The sequence below is a fragment of the Sapajus apella genome, unplaced genomic scaffold (assembly GCF_009761245.1).
Source record: "Sapajus apella isolate SASKATOON/1434 unplaced genomic scaffold, GSC_monkey_1.0 scaffold1490, whole genome shotgun sequence".
NCBI classification, from domain to species: Eukaryota; Metazoa; Chordata; class Mammalia; order Primates; family Cebidae; genus Sapajus; species Sapajus apella.
Genome location: NW_022438416.1, coordinates 1 through 9,072, shown reverse-complemented (window position 1 = coordinate 9,072; position 9,072 = coordinate 1). Strand labels below are relative to the sequence as shown.

Sequence of the window (9,072 nt, the reverse complement as noted above, 5' to 3'; positions counted from 1 at the left end):
CTTGTTATTGCTTGCACAGATAACCTAGCATGATATTAAGCCAATTAAACTTTCAACCACTTTGCCCTTTCTTTAAAGACACCTCAGCCAGGCGCGGTGGCTCACGCCGGTAATCTCAGCACTTTGGGAGGCCAAGGTGGGCAGATCACAAGGTCAATAGTTAAGACCATCCTGGGCAACACGGTGAAACCCCGTCTTTACTAAAAAATACCAAAAAAATTAGCTGGGCATGGTGGCACGCGCCTGTAGTCCCAGCTACTAGGGAGGCTGAGGCAGGAGAATTGCTTTTTGAAACCGGGAGGCGGAGGTTGCAGTGAGCCAAGATCGCGCCACTGCACTCCAACCTGGCGCCTGGCGACAGAGCGAGACTCTGTCTCAAAAAAACAGAAAAACAAACAAAAAAAAGACACCTCATAATTTTACTCATAGCTCTATTCACAGCAACAAGGGAAATTACTGACACTACAGCATACAATCCACAAGCATTAAGAGTTAACTGCTTTTTTGTTGTTGTTTTGCGATGGAGTCTCACTCTGTTGCCCAGGCTAGAGGGCAATGGTGTCATCTTGGCTCACCGCAAACTCCACCACCCAAGTAGCTGGGACTATAGGAGTGCACCACCACACCCAGCTAATTTTTATATTTTTAGTAGAGATGGGGTTTTGCCATGTTGGCCAGACTGGTCTCAAACTCCTGATCTCAGGTGATCCACCTGCCTCAGCCTCCCAAAGTGCTGGGATTACAGGTGTGAGCCACTGCGTCCAGCCTACCTTTAACTTCTTCCATAGTCAGGACTTACAGTATCAAAATAATTTCTTTTTTTTTTTTTTTTTTCCAAGGGGAAGCCCCCCCCTTTAAACATACTCATCTGGCCCACCCTCATTTCAAATTCAGGTACAAATGGCCTCCCTGAGGCTTTAGGACTTGTTTTCTTCTTTTTCTTCTGACACTGTTTCCCAGATTGGCTCCTTGATGTGTTCTGGTAACTGTACTATTTGTGTCTTTGTTACTTCCATGGCAACTCCTTCAGGTAAGTTTCGCTGAATATATTCTAAGTAGACATCTGCTGTGCTTCCAGTTAGATGTTCTAACTCTAAACATCTGTAAAGTGTTCTCATTTCATACTGAACTCTGTGCTTCTTGTAAATATGCACCGATTTGAGAAGGGTAAATCGCTCTATTTTCCTTGGAGGTTTGTGTACTTTAATAGAGATACCAAGTTCTTTAGCAGCAAGCACAGCAAAATATTCATAGCTGTCCAATACAGCCCTATCGTGTCCTTTCACTAAAACCAACAGGCGCTTATATAATGTGTCTGGTTCATCAGAGATCCTTATCACAGGTTTGGTCAAATCCTTTGGAACATCAACATGTAGATTTGAAAACCGTACCCACTTCATACTGGTAAGAAGAAAGCCACCATTTTTGGCGGTACTGCCCTTATAACTGTTTACAGAAAAATTCTCCAATCCCTGCCAGAGGCGCTGGCACACGGCCCCGAGCGCTGTCCGCGCCGCCATCTTGCCGCTCCCCCAAAATAATTTCTTGATTTGATCAGCACTGCCTACAAAAAAAGGATGAAAAACAAAGCTCCTCTTTTCTCGTTCACTCTGCAAGAAGAATGTTATGTGAGCTATATGACAGGTACTGACTTTTCCAACAATGTCATTATTAAAACATCAGAAAACTCTATGACTTTTTCTTATCATAACTTTAAACCTGTAAAGCTATTTTGTGTTTCAATTCTATGAAACACTAAGATGAATCAGAATTCCTTTTTGAAATCAATGTAATTGCCAAAGAGTGGCAAGGATGATAAATAATTGGAACTTCATGAGATGAAAACCAATGCATATTACAAAGACACTTTCTGGTTGCTTGAGTGACTTGCACACAGGATTGATCGCACCTCAAAACTATCACAAAAAGAACGAAAGCAAATGGCAGGATACTCCTGTTTTCCTCACTAACAACTTTAATTCCTTACTATCTATAGTGATTACTAAATAACAGAGTTATGTGCTACTAATCTATGTACGATGTCAGAAATCATTAGCTGCTTTTTATTCCTAAATTAGGAACAAAATACTTGACAAATTTGTTTAAATTCCAAAGAAATCATTTGGCATAGGAATGACCATACAGTATATGCTTTCTTTCAGCCTGGGCATATTTAACTTTTTGCATTGACTAATACAACATACATTAAGTACATTTGCTTAGACTTCCACAGTTAAATGGACAATTCACTTTTTATAAGTGGAAAATCACTACAACCTCTGGTATTCACTGCAATATCAAATCAATGACTTCTTTCAGTATTTGTGGTGGCCATTTGTAATTCCTTTGTTAATTACCATGAATCTGCTTTCACTTAATGCTAAACTGCAATGCTAATATGAAAAGAAAATTAATGCCAGACACACAAGCAAAAGTAGCAAGTTGTTTCAGGGAAGGAATTTTAATAGAACTCATGAACTGAAATCTACGTCAAGCTAGAAACCATTTTATTTAATAAAATACCAGAAACTAAGTCACAAGAACAAAAATGAAACTTTTACATGGGTTTCAGATTCATATTCAAAATCTCATGAACTTCTGCTACTGCTTTTCAGAAAATGGTAATCTTGGCCAGATGCAGTGGCATATGCCTGTATCTGAGCACTTTGGGAGGCTGAGATGGGAGGACAGCTTGAGCTCCGGAATTCAAGACCAGCCTGGGCAACATGACAAAACCTCATCTGTATAAAAGTGCAAAAAGAAAAAAAAAATGGCTGAGCACAGTGGCTCATGCTTGTAATCCCAGCACTTTGGGAGGCCGAGGCAGGCAGATCACGAGGTCAGGAGTTCAAGACCAGCCTGGACAATATGGTGAAACCTTGTCTCTACTAAAAATACAAAAATTAGCTGGGCGTGGTAGTACATGCCTGTAGTTCCAGCTATTCAGGAAGCTGAGGCAGAAGAATTGCTTGAATCCGGGGGCAGAGCCGAGATTGTGTCACTGTACTCCGGCCTGGCAACAGAGCAAAACTTTGTCTCAAAATAAATAAATAAATAAAATAGCAGGGAGTAGTGACATGCCTCCAGCTACTCAGGAGGCTGACGTGAGAGGATCACTTGAAGCTGGGAGGTCGAGGCTGCAGGGAGCCATGATCTTGTCACTGCACTCCAGCCTGAGTGACAAAGTGAGACCTTGTCTCAAAAAACATTTCTTTTTTTTTTTTTTTTTTTTGGAGATGGAGTTTTCGCTCTTGTTACTCAGGCTGGAGTGCAATGGCGCGATCTCGGCTCACCGCAACCTCCGCCTCCTGGGTTCAGGCAATTCTCCTGCCTCAGCCTCCTGAGGCGCTGGGATTACAGGCACACGCCACCATGCCCAGCTGAATTTTTGTATTTTTAGTAGAGACAGGGTTTCACCATGTTGACCAGGATGGTCTCGATCTCTTGACCTTGTGATCCATCCGCCTCGGCCTCCCACAGTGCTGGGATTACAGGCGTGAGCCACCGCGCCCGGCCTTCAAAAAACATTTCTTCTTTTTAATTTAAAAAAATTAAAACAAATCTTGGCCACATCAAAAAAAACAGACTGTCAGCTGGGTATAGTGGTGCATGCCTGTAATCCTAGCACTTTGGGAGGCTGAGGTGGGAGGATTGCTTGAGCCCAGGAATTCAAGACCGGCCTGGGCAACAAGTTGAAACCCTGTCTCTAAAAAAAAAGCACAAAATTAGCTAGGCGTGGTGATACATTCCTGTAGTCCCAGCTACTCCGGAGGCTGAAGTGAGAGGATTGCTTGAGCCCAAGAGGTGGAGACTGCAGTGATCCAAGATCCCACAACTGTACTCCAGCCTGGGCAACAGAGCCAGACACTGTCTCCAAAAAAAAAAAAGAAAAGAAAACAGGCTGTCCTTTTAAAAATTTTTTTTTTTTTTTTTTTTTTTTTTTTTTGAGATGGAGTTTCGCTCGTTACCCAGGCTGGAGTGCAATGGCGCGATCTCGGCTCACCGCAACCTCCGTCTCCTGGGTTCAGGCAATTCTCCTGCCTCAGCCTCCTGAGTAGCTGGGATTACAGGCACGCGCCACCATGCCCAGCTAATTTTTTGTATTTTTAGTGGAGACGGGGTTTCACCATGCTGACCAGGATGGTCTCGATCTCTTGACCTCGTGATCCACCCGCCTCGGCCTCCCAAAGTGCTGGGATTACAGGCTTGAGCCAACGCACCCGGCACATCCTTTTAAAAATTTTTATCGTGTGCCCAGATATACAGAAATCACATGGAAATGTATCTCAATTATGAAGCAGCACAATCAGGATAGCTTATTATATACGTGTCTTAAAATATTTCTAAGTCACAAATTTTAGCTTTGATTATACAATTTACCATAAAGACATGAGAAAATTCGATGAAATAATCCCTTTGCAGTACTCTAATGATAATGTGTTACATGTATAGAAGAAAAGGATACAACAGAGATACCTGTCTATCATTTTGACTGTAGTGTAACAGCTCTGAAATAATACTCAGCCTAATAGTATACTTGTCCAGATCTGTTTCTTCCTGCCTCCCCTGCCTACTTTGAAAACATATAATGAAACACATCATCACATGAAGCCCTATGATCACAGTTCTTCCCAACCCCAATCTTTCCTATTTGCAACTTAGGTCTTTCTCTGTGATGTTACTCCTTGACATGTCACACACTTAAAAAGTGATTACATACCCTTTACCCTTCAAATCACCTCCAGGGAAACTTCTCTTATGCTGACTTTACTTTGGTCACTCTTGATCTCCTGAGAATATACTAACTAATATCAATATCACTTTGCATTTGCTAATAATCATGTTAATTCAGCATCAGTATTTTGAAACTAGTATAGCCCTGATTCTAATCTTCTTCACCTATCACACTATGAGACAGGGAAGAGTGATGATTTTGCATTAGTTTCAGTATCCTACGCCAACTGATATGAATTTTCATATCCTGTGGCATTTCTTCCAAATTACAGAAAAGAGACACAGGAAAAAATGTTTAGAACACTTACCCATATGTCATACCTGACATACCTGCATTACATTGCCAACTCAATTACATACAGAAAATATACCAATATGGCCAGGTGCAGTGGCTCATGCCTGTAATCCCAGCACTTTGGGAGGCCGAGGTGGGCGGATCATGAGGTCAAGAGACTGAGACCATCCTGGCCAACACGGTGAAACCCCATCTCTACAAAAATTATCTGGGTGTGGTGGCACTTGCCTGTAGTCCCAGCTACTTGGGAGGCTAAGGCAGGAGAATGGCTTGAACCTGGGAGGTGGAGGCTGCAGTGAGCCAAGATCATGCCACAACACTCCAGCCTGGCAACACAGCAAGACTCTTTGTCTCTTAAAAAAAAAAAAAAAAAAAAAGGAAATATACTAACATGTTTCTGTGACCTAAATATCTTAAAACTACCAACCTCTTCACTTAATAGTCTCCACTAAGAATTTCCTGAGGGTCACATCCTGGTTCATATAGGAAACACAAAGAGGAATCCTACAAACATAGTGCGTAAATGTAATACATGACCAGCTTATTGCTATTTACCATTATGATTACTTACATAGATTACAGAAAGTTCTTGGGCAATTTCTGTATTTTTATCATGACCTTTTAAGATAGCATGTCTTGTTTCTCTTATCAACTTATCACTCACTGATCTATTACTATAGTTCCTTTTCATTAGAAATAAAATGCAGAGCCGGGCGCGGTGGCTCAAGCCTGTAATCCCAGCACTTTGGGAGGCCGAGGCGGGTGGATCACAACGTCAAGAGATCGAGACCATCCTGGTCAACACGGTGAAACCCCGTCTCTACTAAAGCTACAAAAAATTAGCTGGGCATGGTGGCGCGTGCCTGTAATCCCAGCTGCTCAGGAGGCTGAGGCAGGAGAATTGCCTGAACCCAGGAGGCGGAGGTTGCGGTGAGCCGAGATTGTGCCATTGCACTCCAGCCTGGGTAACAAGAGCGAAACTCCGTCTCCAAAAAAAAAAAAAAAAAGAAATAAAATGCAGAGAATATTCAGAATGCAAATCATCAGTCCTCTGCAGGTACATATACTAAAGAACATTTCCTCACTAGCATCCAGCTGCATCACTAATAATAGCTGCAAAACCATAAAATGCTAAGCATTGTATCTTAATGGCACTGTATAGCTAGCTGTACATCACTGAACAAACAAAACTTTCTTTAATAAACCTGCAATCCAAAGTGTTGATTATCTTAAGTTACATTATATATTTTTATTTTCCATTAGTTTGTGTAACACTTCAATCTGTGAACAAATATATCTTAATCGGATAAATGCTGGCAGAAGTAATATCTCATTCAGAAATTGAAGTCAAATTCCTAAACAAGTAGTTAAAACTCTTAAAACATTTTTAAAAGAAATGCATCAGCTTAGATTACAAACATTTCCCAAGATTTAAAAAAAAAAAAAAAGGCTAGACAAAAGAATGTCTAAACTAAAACAGTTAACAATCTATCCTCTATGACACAATGTAACTTATCACTGTTGAAAGCCTCCCTAGAAGCCCTTGGGAGACCAGAAAGAAACAGATCTGGACAAAACTCAACAGACTAAAAATTGGAATTGTACCACTTTTCTAAAAGCTCCCTTGTTCTTTGTCACCTATAAGTTTATCCTCCATATTTGATGACTCAATTACAGCTATATAAAATATATAATTGCCAGCAGCAAACAGAATGGTCATGAGCTCAAGTTCAAGAGTCCAAAAGGCAGTATGAATCTAGGCTCTGCCACTTAACAGATGTGTGTACGTGGCTAAGTTACTTAATTCTGTGTCTCAGCTGAAAACACCAGTAACAACAGTACCTACCTCCTAGGGTTATAGTGAAGACGCTAAGATAAGACACATAAGGCCTGTGGAATAGGACCTGTTTGTTATTATAACAAAGTTACCAATTAAAAAAAAAAATGTTAGGTACCTGATAATGATTAATCTCTATATTTTTGAGTGCTTCAGGTGGCATCCACTGTTAAATATAACTTTTCATATTATACAAAATACCTTTGAAACTTCAGGTATTCACAAATTGTACTAGCCCAACTCCCTGACTCCATGTTAATTTCAAGAGACATCAAACTCTCCAAAATTTGCACTTGATGAACTGGTAACGAGTGAAGTTCTACAACTTTAAATCACCCTGCCAAATTAGAGGCAAAGAAAATGACAGTCATCTTGAACTTACCAGAAAAGATGAACAGGGAAATGTCTAGTGCTACAAGATCTGTTGAAAACAACAAGATCTAGCCACTAGGTTTGGAAACCTACTACGGATTTGTTTTCAAGTACAGTCAGTGGCTTCACCTCATTTATCACTTAAAACCTTAAAAGGAGGCCACGTTTAATTTTGTTTCAGATACATTATTCACAGAAGCATCCCATTACATTACATTCTCTCACCAATAACTTTTAATCAAAAGACATCATTAATGAAAATCAATCTGTATTTTTCCCTTTATTAAAACATCCAGAAAAATACCACTTGATTTTTAAATAAATGCATTTCAGAAATCTTAACACAATTTATAAAAGTTTTAACAACTTACAACTGTCTAAAAAGGTTTCCATTCTTAATACCCTATTTACCCATAATTCTAGGACATCTGAATTTTAAAAACCAACATTTTCCTGGGTGACCCAATTTAACAGGGGTTGGTTCTTTCAACATATAAGCAGGAAATAAAGTTGAAGTATACGTATCATCTTCAAACGACTACCATGAAACCAATATCGGGTTTTGCAATACCCAACTAAAGCATCAGAAGAGAGGGTCATCATACTTAGAAACTGACTACTGAAAAAGCAGAGGCTAAGTCCCTCAATTTTTTTCAGGAAACAGCATTCACACTCTGCTATCCACAATTTTCAAAATCTTCATTAAAGGCCCTGAAAATCCTGTTTGTTAAGACTGCTGGAATTCTGTGGTTCAGTCATCTTTCCTCAAAACTTAATTGTCCATCTTATCCATTTTCAATTTTATTAGGTCACCTTGAGATTCTCTCCTCTGAAAAGCATTTGTGGGCTTTAGTTATCAACATATCTCTATTAGTAATTTCAAAATCAATAAAGCTCATACACCTTGTAGCCCACTCCTATTTTATCGTGCTTGCTAAAATATACATATATTTCTCAGGGATCAAAAGGCTAACATGAGCTGCTTCCAAACTTCGGTGAATCTGCATTACATCCTTAGAACACCTTGAGATTCTTCTGTATTGTGATGCAGCTACACAGCAGGCGCATGATCACAAGGCTTTTCAACAGCCCCCAGATCCCTACTGCTGCAAAACTTCTCATAAGCCTTCTATGTACCACACAGACTGTTAACAGTGCTGGGTTAAAATTGTTAAACTGCTTTACCTATATTTATTTACCAATCCTATCATCTCAGGGAATCCAAACCCTTTAAACTGCCTTCTAAAACACAGCTGGAGTGCTTTCGTATTGCTTTGAGTACGATCTGCAGCGGGATAAAAACTTGAGTTCTGAGATTCATCCCTTGACCCAAATTGCAGTTGCCAGGATATGCGGTAGTAATGCAGTGGTTTCTTTGAGACTCCACGGATGTATTTTACCTGCAAATAGCCAATCTCTACTAAATCCCTTTTACTCTTCGAGATTTCCGCGGTAACAATTTCAACAGCGAAGTATTTTTAGCAAAGAAAAAACGAGCTATACTAATTTGGCCTTTATTTTTTACTCAATAGAGCTTGCCATCATAAGGGCATTTTCCCATACTAACATTTGCAACTGGAGAAAGAAAAAGCAAGCTTTTGGCACTACTGACCATTATCATTACGGAGGGCCCATTACCATTACGGAAGGCCCATTATCATTGCGCTTCTTACAAATCTTTCGAGATAGGATTTGAGGTTCAGCTTACATCGGACCAGCCCAGTAACTTACCGTTTTCCAAGCTCAATTAACAGTCTAATAACAACAGCAACACTTACGCCCCGGGAAATCTCAATGTTTCACTAACCAATAAGGCGTCTGATAACGAAGGCAG

General features: G+C 40.2%; 1 pseudogene across 1 annotated transcript; it reads right to left on the bottom strand.

The window, feature by feature from the left end:
• Positions 1 to 834: 834 nt before the first annotated feature.
• LOC116546833 lies at positions 835 to 2,682 on the bottom strand (annotated as a pseudogene). Its single transcript, XR_004266855.1, has one exon. The product of XR_004266855.1 is annotated as a 28S ribosomal protein S10, mitochondrial pseudogene (transcript).
• Between the last annotated feature and the right edge of the window lie 6,390 nt (positions 2,683 to 9,072).